The 17,553-nt window shown below is 39.8% G+C and overlaps 1 long non-coding RNA gene across 1 annotated transcript; it reads left to right on the top strand.

The window, feature by feature from the left end:
* The first annotated feature begins 1,107 nt into the window (after positions 1-1,107).
* On the top strand, positions 1,108-8,123 carry LOC123485576. Its single transcript, XR_006659063.1, has 3 exons — positions 1,108-1,121; positions 5,486-5,570; positions 8,083-8,123. It is a non-coding gene; the product is annotated as an uncharacterized LOC123485576 (long non-coding RNA).
* Positions 8,124-17,553: the final 9,430 nt, after the last annotated feature.

Genomic DNA, 17,553 nt, shown 5'->3' with positions numbered 1-17,553 from the left:
TTCCAGTTGAAGCTCGCATCCGCTACAAGACCATGGTGCTTGCCTATGGAGCAGTGAGGGGAACGGCACCTCTGTACCTTCAGGCTCTGATCAGTCCCTACACCCAAACGAGGGCATTGCGCTCATCCACCTCTGGCCTGCTGGCTCCCCTTCCTCTGCGGAAGCATAGTTCCCGCTCAGCCCAGTCAAAACTGTTCGCTGCTCTGGCACCCCAATGGTGGAACAAGCTCCCTCACGACGCCAGGACAGCGGAGTCACTCACCACCTTCCGGAGACATTTGAAACCCCACCTCTTTAAGGAATACCTGGGATAGGATAAAGGAATCCTTCTACCCCCCAATTGTAAAGTGGTTATCCCACTGGCTATAGGGTGAACGCACCAATTTGTGAGTCGCTCTGGCTAAGAGCGTCTGCTAAATGACGTTAATGTGCCCTTGAGCAAGGCACTTAACCCTAATTGCTCCTGTAAGTCGCTCTGGATAAGAGCGTCTGCTAAATGACTAAAATGTAAATGTAAATGTAATGTCACATCCCTCCAATAGAGTTCAAGATACTTTTTTTTCTTTTTTCTTTTTTCAACCTTGACAATAAACATGTTAATGAACCACAAACGCTTGATGTTTAGGGATGGCACACACATAGGGAGACAGTTTGCGTTCCTTCTCACATATGCACCTAGGAAGATGCAGTGTTTCTCAACCTGTCATTTTACATAATGTTGCAAGACACATACCATCAAATGAATCCATAGACTTTTGTCCATATTTACAGAAGGCTGTCATTTCACAAATTGTTCCTATATTGAAAGGACATAGGGAAAATAAAGTCAAACATTTCAATACAAAATAATAAAAACAATCACAGCATTACTCAGTCTTAATGTATTTTAACCATATTAACCTGTTTAATCAAATTGTTTTCATTTGGAACACTAAATCAGAACTACATTTGGAGTTCCAGACACTTGTATGCCAAGGCACATTGTAAGAGCTATAAAGAGACAGGGAGTGGGAGAGAGAACAGGTAGAACCTGATATGGAAATGAGCAGAACAAACTAAAGGAACTTTCCCCCACCGAATGATCATTCCAGACTCTACTTCTATTTGGAGACATATAAAAGGTAAGACGACGATTGTTATGATATTAAAATAGTTGATTATATTGTTATGATATTAATATAGTTGATGATATTGTTATGTGTATTAATATAGTTGATGATATTGTTATGTGTATTCATATAGTTGATGATATTGTTATGTGTATTCATATAGTTGATGATATTGTTATGTGTATTCATATAGTTGATGATATTGTTATGTGTATTCATATAGTTGATGATATTGTTATGTGTATTCATATAGTTGATGATATTGTTATGTGTATTAATATAGTTGATGATATTGTTATGTGTATTAATATAGTTGATGATATTGTTATGTGTATTCATATAGTTGATGATATTGTTATGTGTAATAATATAGTTGATGATATTGTTATGTGTAATAATGTAGTTGATGATATTGTTATGTGTATTAATATAGTTGATGATATTGTTATGTGTATTCATATAGTTGATGATATTGTTATGTGTAATAATATAGTTGATGATATTGTTATGTGTATTAATATAGTTGATGATATTGTTATGTGTATTCATATAGTTGATGATATTGTTATGTGTAATAATATAGTTGATGATATTGTTATGTGTATTAATATAGTTGATGATATGTTTTGTGGACAGTGTTATAATAGGCCTACTCTCCTTAAAATGTTTTGGATATAAATTAGATGCGTGGGGTGAATTCCTTCTGTTTCCATCTGTGTGCCCCAGGGTGATCGCTCATACACTATCTAGAATCTAAAAGGGTTCTTTGGCTGTCCCCATAGGAGAACCCTTTTTAGAACCCTTTTTGGTCCTAGGTAGAACCCTTTTGAGTTCCATGAAGAATCCTTTCCACAGAGGGTTCTATCTGGAACCCAAAAGCGTTCTCCTATGGGGACAGCCAGAGGACCCTTTTGGAACTCTTTTTTCTAAGAGTGTACTGTATCATAGGTCTATAGACTAGTCTTCTCAAAACAGGCTTAAAACACAACAAGCAACAACATTTTCTCTTTCTAATCTACTGTTAACTCTTTTCACGCAGGAAGGTATGTTGTGTGAAAGAGATACAAATAAATACTGTGGAAAGACTAACAACAACTTACATTTCCTCAAAACAGGTTGTGTGTGTTCATTAGTGCCCACCGTAGCAAAACGTTTGGCAACAGAAACCGTTTAGGTCACCTTGTACAGCGTTTGGAGTAAACTGTTTATGCAACATTTTAAAACTGTTGGCTGCGGAGTAAACTAATGAATACGACCCAGGTAGTAGCCTACAACTCGGCTGTTGATGTCTGCCTCATGCTGTAACCTGAACTTAGCCTGAGGGGTGGACTATGATGCTAGCTAGATATACTGGTTTTCTAAAGCTAGCTTCAGTTAGCTTCACATTCCAGCTCAGGCCTCATCCATAGGAATGTACAGAGTGCCAGTCATCAGGAAGGTGCTCTCAGCAGAACGGAAAATATATAATGACTTGACAGTTTAATCATACAAAATGGTGCTAACTGGATGTGGGCAAGTCAAATTCAATCAGTGGAGGTTGCTGAGGAGAGGACAGCTCATATTAATGACACCATTCCACCTATTCCGCTCCAGCCATTACCACAAGCCCGTCCTCCCCAATTAAGGTGCCACCAACCTCCTGTGAATTCAATATATCAATATTCATTGATCATAGTTCTACATTTCACATTGAATTGCATGGAAGTTATTCTGCATTGGGGGGTGATCAAATTAAGATCCTTTACTCAGAATTTTACTTGGTGATATGGTGCTTCTAGTGATAGACAACATTTAGAGACAGAATACAGAGAGTAGTTTACACAAAGTTTACGTACAACATTATACACAAATAGCTAGAGTGAGCATTGAGCTATAAGAGAATGAGCAGTGGATATACAAATGTATACAACGGGTGGGTCTAATCCTGAATGCTGATTGGTTAAAACTTCATTCCAGCCGGTGTCTATTCCACAAATTACCACCGGCTAAATCTATGACATTAAATGCCTATATATTCTGTTCCATCTGACTGTGCAATCCACTCTCTCAACAGCCCAGCCAGGCAATTTATAAACTTGATCTCCACTATAAAAAGCATCTAGACATTATCTCACATTTCTTTTAGACTAACATTTAGTTTTCAACAGCAGAGGTTTGTATAAACATTGGTGTCTGCCTGTCCGACATTTGCAACATTGTTTCAATATTCAAATTTGATCTCCAGCTGTCGCATAGTAATGAACGTGTCAGGAGTTGGGATGAGACAGACTGGCAGGCAGCTTTTCTCAACCAGTCGAAATCATGAATACAAAGAAATATCAATAGAAAACAGGTAAAACGAAACGAAGTGCAGCTAGTTTTCAATCTTTCCAGCTTCTATTTGAAGTTATTGTGTTAGCTGTGTTGTTGGCTAGCTCCTCTGAACAACATATTCCTGACCAGAGAGCACATAATTTATGCCAGGTGAAATCGCACATCATTAGCTCATTGTTATGGATGTATCCAAATAAATGTCACTAGAAAACAGCTTAAACAAACGCAAATGCAGCTACTGTTGTTATTCTGGCTGCACTGTTTGACGTGACCGTAAGTTAGCCGTAGTTGGCTAGCTAGCAAGCAAAGGGATAAGAACGTTGCCAGCCAGTATGACCATGGAACATTTAGAACGAACGACTGGGTCGCATCCATAGATACAGAACAGAAAGACTGAACGACTGGGTCGGGTCCATAGATACAGAACAGAAAGACTGAACGACTGGGTCGCGTCCATAGATACAGAACAGAAAGACTGAACGACTGGGTCGAGTCTATAGATACAGAACAAAAAGACTGAACGACTGGGTCACATCCATAGATACAGAACAGAAAGACTGAACGACTGGGTCGCGTCCATAGATACAGAACAGAAAGACTGAATGACTGGGTCGCGTCCATAGATACAGAACAAAAAGACTTAACTAGTGGGTCGTGTCTATAGATACAGAACAAAAAGACTGAACGACTGGGTCGCGTCTATAGATACAGAACAAAAAGACTGAAGGACTGGGTCGCGTCTATAGATACAGAACAAAAAGACTGAACGACTGGGTCGCGTCCATAGATACAGAACAAAAAGACTGAACGACTGGGTCGCGTCTCTGGCAACCGAACCGATAAAACGAACGACCAGCCGGCTTGGGTAGCAACCCTAGATTTGTGTCGGGACTATATCTTGTGGAAGGATGAAATAGTAAGAAATAAATTCATCAAAATAGCGTTTTAAATGAAAATATGTTAATCATTATTTGAATATGTTGGTAACCCGTTGAATACAAGTGATATTACCTTCGAAGCCGGTGTTTGGAGGATATATTGGCAGTTTGCCTAATAAAACCCGTACCAATATATCTTCCAAACACCGGCTTCTCAGGCATTATCACTTAAATACAGTACAGTGGGTATACAGGAGATTTACATAAATATATCTAAGAGAGATGAACAGAGTGCTAATGCAGTATAGTTCAGTTATTTAGTGCACAGTTCAGAGATGGCTTGATGTGGTGTGCAGCATAGAGTGTATAGTCCTTTAGTCTCTATGGACCAGATGGTAGTGTACAGTTCAGAGATGGCTTGATGTGGTGTGCAGCATAGAGTGTATAGTCCTTTAGTCTCTATGGACCAGATGGTAGTGTACAGTTCAGAGATGGCTTGATGTGGTGTGCAGCGTAGAGTGTATAGTCCTTTAGTCTCTATGGACCAGATGGTAGTGTACAGTTCAGAGATGGCTTGATGTGGTGTGCAGCATAGAGTGTATAGTCCTTTAGTCTCTATCGGCCAGATGGTAGTGTACAGTTCAGAGATGGCTTGATGTGGTGTGCAGCATAGAGTGTATAGTCCTTTAGTCTCTATGGGCCAGATGGCCAGTTGGTGAGGGCTACAGCATGGGGAAGGAAACTGTTCAGATGGGGGTCTATAACATCCAATCACATAGGTTTACAGCAGCTGACAGTTGCAACGTCATTGCTAATAATGCAAACTGCCTTGGTTTAGATAAAGACATGTTCTGTACAGATGTAGGATCTTAATTGAATCACCTTGTTGCAGTAGAACTAACACTTTTCGTGTATTGGAGGGTTAAAAAGGCTTCTGAAGTTTGTAATTTCCACTTTTCCACCTTTCCCTTTTGAAAAATGACCATTCATTATAATCCACATAATAATTCAAATGTCGTGTTGCTTCAGGATTATTTTCCTGCTGTAGCAAATGGGCTCAAATTAAGATCCTACATCTGTAGCAATATACCTGTCTTTAATGTACATGGCTATATTAGGAGGACAGGATTCTCTTTACACCATTGTTTTTTGACCATTGGACATATTTTATTTACTGCTGTTTAGGCTGGTTGAATGAGTTCCCTATGAGAGGCTACTTCATCTGCAAGAAAACAGGCGGCCGCACCAGTTTCCTCATATGAAATTAAAAGTAAGTGTGTAGCCTACGCACTTACAAAATGGCTGTTGAAACTGTGGGACACATTTCTAGGCAACATTAGAAGCCGGATAAATGTGTTGATTTGAAGGAAAGATGGGCAGACTGGTAGGTCTGGGCTGCATACAAACTCTTATAATGTTATAAAGTTAGGTCGCCGTCAGACATTCAATAGACAGAGTCCGCTTGAGCTACAGAATCATTTATGGTCCTTTATCCAGTGGTGTAGTGCTATTTATTTAGGTGAGGGAGCGCCAAAATAAATGTCAACGACGTCATCATTTGCTCAATCAAAGTTTGCACCGACAGATGTAGCCTATTGAATAGCCAGCCTAACATTACAGGGCTTGGATCCGCTGAATACACAACTAAGTAGGGACTAAATAAACATTCCTTTACAAAGCTAACAGACTGGATTTCAACATCCACCCTCCACAAAGACAATGTATTCCTCTTTCCATTGTGTATTTCTGAGTCTGTATAGTTTCTGACACTGACTCCAACTTAGGTTCCCAATATGAGGGGTTTGGAAATAGTATATGAGGAAAATCTGTTTCATAATCAAAATTATCGAATAACTTCAATCTTCTATGATGGAAGTGTAGATCCCTCCGGAGCTCCCCGCAGTCCACCTGTTTAGGAGTTGGTATGAAAGTCAGTCCACTTTCTAGAACCTCACTCTCGGCTTGGTTGAGCCCAATGGGACATTGCTGGTCAAGACCTCAAATCGGTTGTGAAGTAGTATGGACATATTGATGGAACAAGGTCACTAAACTGGTGGTTAGACAGGGTAGATCCAAGAGCAGGCCTCTGCTCTCATCTAGATGGCGTTTCTCTGTACTGCTTGACACATGGAGACTCAATGGAGGCACAGTGCAAAGTGCTCAAAGTAAGGACCAAACAATTGTTTGTCAGGCTGGGATCTATAAAGCAGTATGTTCTTCAATTAGATGCCAAATAATATTCATACAGGGACAATAGGTGGGGCAGGAGGAAGAATGAATTTTTAAAGCTTCAGATTGAGATTGTTGTTATTCTCCAATATGTTTTTCTTCAGTGAGCCATTCTGGATTCTCCAAGGGGAATACTCCCTCTATTCTCCACTAGAGAGTTGGAGCTCCATGCTTTTGCTGGGAATTGTCCACTGTTGGTATACATTTACTTGGTCCCCAAAATACCAAAATAAAAAGGTGTATTTGTCTAGTTTCACCTGAGTACCCAGTTAGCATCCATGTGGCTCATTTAAAAGTTTCTAAAAAAAAACACCACAATAGGCTTCTTCAGACAATGGTACAAAAAGTAGCCAAACAAAGCCAAAGGAGAGTGATGAGCAGCAGCAGCATCATCAAACCAGCGAGGCCGCCGGCAAGCCCAACAGTGATGATGCTGCCGAGCTCCAGTTAGCTCCGTGTGCAGAGCCTACCCACCCTTCCACAAGCACCGCCAGGATAATGGCTCCACAGCCCCCTCCACCTCCGACTGTTCCTGACTATCTTGGAACAGAGGTGCCAGCCCAGATTAGCCTAGAATCCTACCGTAGTCGCAGGTTTTCTGTCCAAAAACCTTCATTTAATAGCAACTGGTTCATAAGAAGAGAGTGTCTGGAATACTCGCTCACTGAAGATGCTGCATTGCTGAAAGTTCTGCTTGGGGTCCATCTATTGGGAGATGGCTAACTAGTCTGTATTTTCCACTGATTCATATGGATGCCAGTGCACACATTGGCTGTAAAAGTGGGTAAAAACAGAAAAGCATATAACTGTAGCTATGTGGTCTTTACTTGAGTGTGTTTCAGCAGGGTGAGGTCAGAGAGATGCTTCCAAGTCAGTATTTTTCTGAACTCATAAAATCCTTTACACAATCTGATGGGATGAATGTTCAACCCCATTTAAATGACCATAAAGTCTATATAGTACCTTTAAGTTAAGACCTCACAGATCTGTTCATGGCAAAGCAGTTCAATTCATGATATTAATATTTCTGTGAGCTTGTGTGGCCTACCACTTCACGGTTGAGCAGTTGTTGCTCCTAGATGTTTCCACTTCACAATAACAGCACTTACAGTTGACTGGGGCTGCTCTAGTAGGGTAGGAATTTGACGAACTGACTTGTTGGAAAGGTTGTTTATTAGCACTCAAATCTATCAATGGCATTTTCGACACAATTTGGTGAAAGCCCCAAAGCATTCAGAAAGCCTCTGATTCCCACCACTAGTGGACACCCCCATGAGTGTCTTTCAGAACCCCTCCTAAAACCACCTGTTTCGTTTTGGTTGTTGTTAGTGACTCTTTGTTAGTTCCTTCTTCTGTTTGAGAGACAATGTTTTATTTCTTGTTGAGGAACGTAACAATGTTCATGTGATTAAATTAAATCACCCGACTGTTTAAGATATGTCTGTTAGTAAATGTTTTATTTCTAAGAGATCATGAGTAAAAGAGAACAATTGACATTCTAGAATGAGTTGTCACTGTGTTCACCACAACCAACCTGCTGCATCTCTGTTTAGGGGTCAGTGGTCTAAAATGAGTCTCTCTGGGGAGAGAGAGGAGGGGAGCCCTGCCTCTAAAATGAGTCTCTCTGGGGAGAGAGAGGAGGGGTCCCTGCCTCTAAAATGAGTCTCTCTGGGGAGAGAGAGAGGAGGGGGCCCTGCCTCTAAATCGAGTCTCTCTGGGGGGACATGACACCAAAGCTAAGAGGTGAGAGGTCAATTTTATGAAGAATTTATTACGTTTATTTACACAATAAATAGCTATCTTAAGATGAATGCACTTACTGTAAATCACTCTGGATAAGAGCATCTGCTAAATCAGGAGTTCTCAATCCGGGGTCAGTGGAGGTACTGCAGGGGTTCTGCAGCACCCTGCCTGGACTCGTTGCAATGGAAGACATTTGATAGAATTTTCACGACACGAACACTTTGCCTACTCTTCATTATTGCCTAATATAATGGAATGCATATTTATTTTACCAATTCTGATGGTTGTTACAATACACTCTTCCCACCCGTTTAACAACTCTAAATAGCTTTGGCATCGTAGGCTTCAGGGTCCCTTGTCAATAATGTTGCCTACAACTTTGCATACAATGTTCATTTTCATCGAACACATATTTCACCCTAGATGCCTTAAATTGGCCAATTTATAGCCATGGCCAATTTATGATTCAATTTTTAACAACGTGATGTTGCGCTCCAAAGTGATAACTTGAAATAACATGATATAGGTAATTAAATAATAAAGTTAGAGATATTTTTGGGTTCAGTGAAGAAGAACCTCTAGAGTTCTGATCAACAAAAGGTGAATGTTTTGAGGATGTGAACCCAGCAGCCCCCCAGTGGTCAGATCAAGCCCGCCCGTTTTTTCCAGCACCCGGCCCGTGATTCGAACCAGCCACCTTTCTGCCATAGGTCCAACTTCTGCCACTGCTCCAACTCCTTAGCCGCTGGGCGAAAACCTGAGTTTATCTTCAGAAATAAGCATGAGTTAATCTGCCAAACCGAAGACAAAATGCTATGCATTCATTTATACCCATAAGAGTAAAATGTCTTAATTCTCAGCACTTATACGACCAATTTTCTACTCTGAGATACTTTGTGGATATGGGCCCAGATCTCAAAATATTGTTATAAAAAAAACTTTGAATGTTTGTTTTACATTTAAAAAATAAATAAAATAATATTACTAATGTAAGCCACTGTAAAGACTATTTAGTTTATTGGGTTGCTCTACTCATGTCCGCGTTCAGGAACTGTCCGCGTCCCGGTACAGAACTGTCCGCGTCCACGTAAGGTTTGGCGCCAAGCATATTGTCCAGTTACGCGCAAAGTGGACTGAGGTGATCTTGGGGAACAGCGACGGAGTTTGTTACAGTGTTGAGACGCCGAAGTTTATTGTTCAATTTGCTTTTTGGTCAGGGACAGTGTGAATGTAGCCAGATCCTTTTCACTCACTATCCTTGTTTCATCTTGTGGTTCACCGGATTCGTCATCATCCTCGAGGGACAGACGAACGACCTGCTAGTTAGCCAAGCTAGTCGGCACAGCTAGCTAAGCTAGCTACTCTACCAGCAGCATCCTAGTTATCCTAGCTACCACTACATCATCACCGGCTGCCTGCATTTCTTGTGGACCGATGGAGCTCCCGGGTTGTTTCTTCCACCTGTTAAATACCGTGGAGGGCTTCTCCCTCTCTCGTTGACAGATGCTGGCTACCTACCATCCCTCTGTCCGGTTCTCCTCTTCACTAGATCCCGAGTGGCGCAGTGGTCTAAGGCACTGCAGCGCTGTGCTAGCTGTGCCACTAGAGATCCTGGTTCGAATCCAGGCTCTGTCGTAGCCGGCGTGACTGGGAGACCCATGGGGCGGCGCGCAATTGGCCCAGCGTCGTCCAGGGTAGGGGAGGGAATGTCCGGCAGGGATGTAGCTCAGTTGATAGAGCATGGTGTTTGTAACGGCAGGGTTGTGGGTTCGATTCCCACAGGGGGTAGGAAAAAATGTATGCATTCACTAACTGTAAGTCGCTCTGTATAAGAGCGTCTGCTAAATGACTAAAATGTAAAATGTAGATGGACGGTAACTTTAGTGTTTAACCCCTCTGTGTCCAAGGACTGAACTTTTGAATATTATTTTCGGGGTGCCTCAAGTTACCTTTTTTACAACGTTTATTTCTGATAGAAATTAGATAATTGCATCCGCCATGGAGCCCAGTTTCATAATAAAACCTTCTGTCCCTGGTTATGAAGTAATCGTGAAACAACAGGCCTTATTTTAGGGTATTTTTCACCCTACCAGCTCCTATTAGTTCTATTGAGCTCCGTGACACCGACTCGCCTTCAGAACGTTCTATTCCCAGCCCATTGTTCTGCATCACAATGCCAGCTTCACTATTGTTATCAATGAGACCTGCCTGCGTTAACCCTGTAGGTTTACCTCAGGTAACTTATTATTACCAAGGTTATAGCTACTTGGTGAGCGTTAACCCTGTAGGTTTACCTCAGGTAACTTATTATTAACAAGGTTACGGCTACTTGGTGAGCGTTAACCCTGTAGGTTTACCTCAAGTAACTTATTATTAACAAGGTTACGGCTACTTGGTGAGCGTTAACCCTGTAGGTTTACCTCAGGTAACTTATTATTAACAAGGTTACAGCTACTTGGTGAGCGTTAACTCTGTAGGTTTACCTCAGGTAACTTATTATTAACAAGGTTACAGCTACTTGGTGAGCGTTACCCCTGTAGGTTTACCTCAGGTAACTTATTATTAACAAGGTTATGGCTACTTGGTGAGCGTTAACCCTGTAGGTTTACCTCAGGTAACTTATTATTAACAAGGTTACGGCTACTTGGTGAGCGTTAACTCTGTAGGTTTACCTCAGGTAACTTATTATTAACAAGGTTACAGCTACTTGGTGAGCGTTAACCCTGTAGGTTTACCTCAGGTAGCTTATTATTAACAAGGTTACAGCTACTTGGTGAGCGTTAACCCTGTAGGTTTACCTCAGGTAGCTTATTATTAACAAGGTTACGGCTATTGGTGAGCGTTAACCCTGTAGGTTTACCTCAGGTAACTTATTATTACCAAGGTTATGGCTACTTGGTGAGCGTGCACACTGTTCACCAGAGTACATGTTGTGGTCACCTATAGTGAGGTGAGACACGGTTAAGGAGGCGATGGCTGGCGGATAGCCATCAAACATTAAAACAATTCTGGTCATGGTTAGCCATATTTGTTGTTGTTTTTAAAGTGTACAATCTAAACAAAAAGCATGTCCCTGTCCTCTTTTTCAAGATGTGGCTGATTTTAAACAGCCAGAAGACATTTTTTAATTAAGAAATAACAATTTTTTTGACGACTTGTGGTTTCTAAATGGCTGCTGGGTAATTTGATATGCATCGAAATCTTCGTTCATAGGCATCAAATTGAGCGAATGCTGCGCAGGTTCACTGAGTTGCAAACCAAATGGGTATAATGGGGTGATAGTTGTCTAATCGGGTGGTCTAGCTAATGGATTTGTAGATCAGACGCAGTTGCTACCTCAGATTATGAGCCTAGCAAGTGTCATGAATGAGTTGTGTAGTACCCACATACGGCCACAAGGAGGAGCAAGAGTGCCATAAACCCATACTGTTTTTTGCCATAAAAACCCTAAACCTAACAATCAATCAAATGTATTTATAAAGCACTCACTGTTCACCTGGATACACGTTGTGGTCATTATTGTCGGCAGGAATATGGGACCAAATACTAAACCTTTGACTACTTTAAAACACAATAAATGAATTGGTCAGAATACTTATGACTTCTTCAAATAGGGGGACTAGATACATAAAGTGCATTTATTTTTCTAAATGGTGAAACAGACACGTATAAAAATACCCTCAAATAAAAGGTGACATTATATACTGTCACCTCATATGAAACATTTGTTTTAAAATCCAAAATGCTGGAGTATAGAGCCACATTTAAAATGTCAGTTTCACTGTCAAAATAGATATGGTGTGGACTGTATACTCTATACAATCTAAATCTGATACATCACTGTCTGTCTTTTGACTGATACTGCTTTTTAAACTGCTCTGGTCAGTCTACTCAAATATTTGTACATTATATTTTTCTATCTACAAGCAGTACTTAGATCATTTATTATTGTTAATAATGATACATTAATTTATTAATAGATATGGCAGGTTTCAGGACACTGATATATCTGAAAATGTTGAAAAAATATATTGCCGCTATTTTCACCACCAAAGAATTGCAGTGTGGTTTTAATATGATTTGACTCTTTGCAGGCTGTCAGGCTGTCTAGTCACAGAGGAAGGCTGTGCTTCTCTGGTCTCAGCTCTGAGGTCAAACCCCTCACACCTGAGAGAGCTGGATCTGAGTAACAATGACCTGAAGGATTCAGGAGTGATGCTGCTCTCTGCTGTACTGGGGAATCCCCACTGTAAACTGGAGACTCTGAGGTCAGTATTCCTGTAGTTGGTCAACAAGTGATAACTGTTCACCAGATCCACATGTGTTTACCAGGCACACATAGTCCACACCATATGTGTTTGGACAGTGAAGCTTACAGTTTTACATTTGGTGCTATGCTCCAGCATTTTGGATTTGAGATAGAATGTTTAATATTAGGCGACAGTACAGAATGTCACCTTTTATTTAAAGGTATTAATTCATATCTGTTTTACCGTTTAGAAATTAAAGCACTTTATGTGTGTAATTCTCCCCAATGAAAAAGTCGTAATTATTTGGACAAATTAATTTAGTCAAATGTTTATTATTTGGTCTCATATTCCTTACCTGCAGTGATTACATCAAGCTTGTGATTCTACAAACGTGTTGAATGCATTTGCAGTTTGTTTTGGTTGTGTTTTGGATTATGTTTTTCCCAATAGAAACTGAATGGTGAATAATGTCCTGTCATTTTGGAGTCACTTCACTTGTATTGTCAGTAAGAATAGAAGATGTTTCTGAACACTTCTACATTCATGTGGACGCTAACATGATTATGAATAATCATGAATGAATCGTGAATGATGATGAATGAGAAAGTTACAGAGGAACAAGGATCATACCCCCTCTGTTATTGGTTATGGTGAGAGGTTAGCATGTTTTGTTGTAGCCTCTGTAACTCTCTCACTCATTATTATTCATGATTCATTCATGATTTTTCTTAATCATGGCATCATCAGGATTCAGTTAGTAGTGTTTAGAAACATGTTATCTACTCACTTAGACAGAAAATTACTCCAGTCATCATCCACCATTCAGTTACTATTGGACAAAACATAACCCAAAACACAACCAAAACAAACTGCAAATGCAACCAACGAGTTCACAACCAAATACTCAACTTTTGACTACTTTAATACACTATAAGTGAATTAGTTAGAATACTTATGACTTCTTCAAATGGTGGGACTATATACATAAAGTGCTTTCATTTCTAAATGTTGAAACAGATATGTATGAAAATACCCTCAAATAAAAGGGGACATTATATACTGTCACCTCATATGAAACATTTGATCTCAAATCCAAAATGTTGGAGTACAGAGCCACATTTAAAATGTCAGTTTCACTGTCAAAATAGATATGGTGTGGACTGTATACTCAATACAATCTAAATCTGATACCTCACTGTCTGTCTTTTGACTGATACTGCTTTTTAAACTGCTCTGGTCAGTCTACTCAAATATTCGTACTTTATATTTTTCTCTCTTTAAGCAATACTTTGATAATTTGTCATTTCTAATAATGATACATTAATTTATGAATATATATGGCAGGTTTCAGGACAGTGATATATCTGAATATGTTGAAAAAATATACTGCCACTATTTTGACCACCAAAGAATAGCAGTGTGGTTTTAATATGATTTGACTCTTTGCAGGCTGTCAGGCTGTATAGTCACAGAGGAAGGCTGTGCTTCTCTGGTCTCAGCTCTGAAGTCAAACCCCTCACACCTGAGAGAGCTGGATCTGAGTAACAATGACCTGAAGGATTCAGGAGTGGAGCTGCTCTCTGCTGGACTGGAGGATCCACACTGTAAACTGGAGACTCTGAGGTCAGTATTCCTGTAGTTGGTCAACAAGTGATAACTGTTCACCAGATCCACATGTGTTTACCAGGCACACATAGTCCACACCATATGTGTTTGGACAGTGAAGCTTACAGTTTTACATTTGGTGCTATGCTCCAGCATTTTGGATTTGAGATAGAATGTTTCATATTAGGCAACAGTACAGAATGTCACCTTTTATTTAAGGTTAATGGTGAGAGGTTAGCATGTTTTGTTGTAGCCTCTGTAACTTTCTCACTCATTATTATTCATGATTCATTCATGATTATTCTTAATCATGGCATCATCAGGATTCAGTTAGTAGTGTTTAGAAACATTTTATCTACTCACTTAGACAGAAAATTACTCCAGTCATCATCCACCATTCAGTTACTATTGGACAAAACATAACCCAAAACACAACCAAAACAAACTGCAAATGCAACCAACGAGTTTGGGACCAAATACTCAACTTTTGACTACTTTAACACACTATAAGTAAATTGGTCAGAATACTTATGACTTCGTCAAATAGGGGGACTAGATACATAAAGTGCTTTAATTTCTAAACGGTGAAACAGATATGTATGAAAATACCCTCAAATAAAAGGTTACATTATATACTGTCACCTCATATGAAACATTTGATCTAAAATCCAAAATGTTGGAGTACAGAGCCACATTTAAAATGTTAGCTTCACTGTCAAACTAGATATGGTGTGGACTGTATACTCAATACAATCTAAATCTGATACCTCACTGTCTTTTGACTGATACTGCTTTTTAAACTGCTCTGGTCAGTCTACTCAAATATTTGTACTATATATTTTTATATCTACAAGCAATACTTTGATAATTTGTCATTTCTAATAATGATACATTAATTTATGAATATATATGGCAGGTTTCAGGACAGTGATATATCTGAATATGTTAAAAATATATACTGCCACTATTTTGACCACCAAAGAATAGCAGTGTGGTTTTAATATGATTTGACTCTTTGCAGGCTGTCAGGCTGTCTAGTCACAGAGGAAGGCTGTGTGTGACACTCTGGCTCTATGGACTTTTATTTATGGAGCCAGGGTTGTTCATTTTCACTTGGGTGTATTTCTATGTTGGTTAGTCTAGGTTGTTTGTTTCTATGTTTGGTCATTGACTCCCAATCGGAGGTAACGAGTGTCAGCTGTCGGCTCGTTATCTCTGATTGGGAGCCATATTTATACTGTTGTGTTTCACTGTGTGTTTGTGGGTTTTTGTTCCAGGTTCAGTATTTTGTCTGTTGGACTTCACTATCGTCTTTTGTTGTTTTCCGTGGTTGCTTTAATTAAATAAAGTCATTATGTTTCTTGGATACGCTGCGCATTGGTCTGCTCCTTCCGACGATCGTGACACTGTGCTTCTCTGGTCTCAGCTCTGAAGTCAAACCCCTCACACCTGAGAGAGCTGGATCTGAGTAACAATGACCTGAAGGATTCAGGAGTGAAGCTGCTCTCTGCTGGACTGGAGGATCCACACTGTAAACTGGAGACTCTGAGGTCAGTATTCCTGTAGTTGGTCAACAAGTGATAACTGTTCACCAGATCCACATGTGTTTACCAGGCACACATAGTCCACACCATATGTGTTTGGACAGTGAAGCTTACAGTTTTACATTTGGTGCTATGCTCCAGCATTTTGGATTTGAGATAGAATGTTTCATATTAGGCAACAGTACAGAATGTCACCTTTTATTTAAGGTTAATGGTGAGAGGTTAGTATGTTTTGTTGTAGCCTCTGTAACTCTCTCACTCATTATTATTCATGATTCATTCATGATTATTCTTAATCATGGCATCATCAGGATTAATTTAGTAGCGTTTAGAAACATGTTATCTACTCACTTAGACAGAAAATTACTCCAGTCATCATCCACCATTCAGTTACTATTGGACAAAACATAACCCAAAACACAACCAAAACAAACTGCAAATGCAACCAACAACTTTTGACTACTTTAATACACTATAAGTGAATTGGTCAGAATACTTATGACTTCGTCAAATAGGGGGACTAGATACATAAAGTGCTTTCATTTCTAAATGGTGAAACAGATATGTATGAAAATACCCTCAAATAAAAGGTTACATTATATACTGTCACCTCATATGAAACATTTGATCTGAAATCCAAAATGCTGGAGTACAGAGCCACATTTAAAATGTTAGCTTCACTGTCAAACTAGATATGGTGTGGACTGTATACTCAATACAATCTAAATCTGATACCTCACTGTCTGTCTTTTGACTGATACTGCTTTTTAAACTGCTCTGGTCAGTCTACTCAAATATTTGTACTATATATTTTTATATCTACAAGCAATACTTTGATAATTTGTCATTTCTAATAATGATACATTAATTTATGAATATATATGGCAGGTTTCAGGACAGTGATATATCTGAATATGTTAAAAATATATACTGCCACTATTTTCACCACCAAAGAATAGCAGTGTGGTTTTAACATGATTTGACTATTTGCAGGCTGTCAGGCTGTCTAGTCACAGAGGAAGGCTGTGCTTCTCTGGTCTCAGCTCTGAAGTCAAACCCCTCACACCTGAGAGCTGGACCTGAGCTACAATCACCCAGGAGACTCAGGAGTCAGACTGCTCTCTGCTAGACTGGAGGATCCCCACTGTAAACTGGAGACTCTGAGGTCAGTATTCCTGTAGTTGGTCAACAAGTGATAACTGTTCACCAGATCCACATGTGTTTACCAGGCACACATAGTCCACACCATATGTGTTTGGACAGTGAAGCTTACAGTTTTACATTTGGTGTGAAAAAGTGTTTGCCCCCTTTCTGATTTCTTATTTGTTTGCATGTTTGTCACACTTAAATGTTTCAGATCATCAAACAAATTTAAATATTAGTCAAAGATAACACAAGTAAACACAAAATGCAGTCTTGAAATGAAGGTTGTTATTATTAAGGGAAAACAAAATCCAAACCTACATGGCCCTGTGTGAAAAGTGATTGCCCCCTACAACCTAATAACTGGTTGGGCCACCCTTAGCAGCAACAACTGCAATCAAACATTTGAATTCCCATGATGTTTTTACAGCGCTGTGGAGGAATTTTGGCCCACTCATCTTTACAGAATTGTTGTAATTCAGCCACATTGGAGGGTTTGAGAGCATGAACTGCCTTTTTAAGGTCATGCCACAGCATCTCAATAGGATTCAGGTCAGGACTTTGACTAGGCCACTCCAAAGTCTTCATTTTGTTTTTCTTCAGCCATTCAGAGGTGAACTTGCTGGTGTGTTTTGGATCATTGTCCTGCTGCAGAATCCAAGTTTGCTTCAGCTTGAGGTCACAAACAGATGGCCGGACATTCTCCTTCAGGTTTTTTTGGTAGACAGCAGAATTCATG

Source organism: Coregonus clupeaformis, unplaced genomic scaffold (assembly GCF_020615455.1).
Source record: "Coregonus clupeaformis isolate EN_2021a unplaced genomic scaffold, ASM2061545v1 scaf0742, whole genome shotgun sequence".
NCBI classification, from domain to species: domain Eukaryota; kingdom Metazoa; phylum Chordata; class Actinopteri; order Salmoniformes; family Salmonidae; genus Coregonus; species Coregonus clupeaformis.
This window is presented reverse-complemented; position numbering and strand designations above follow the sequence as displayed.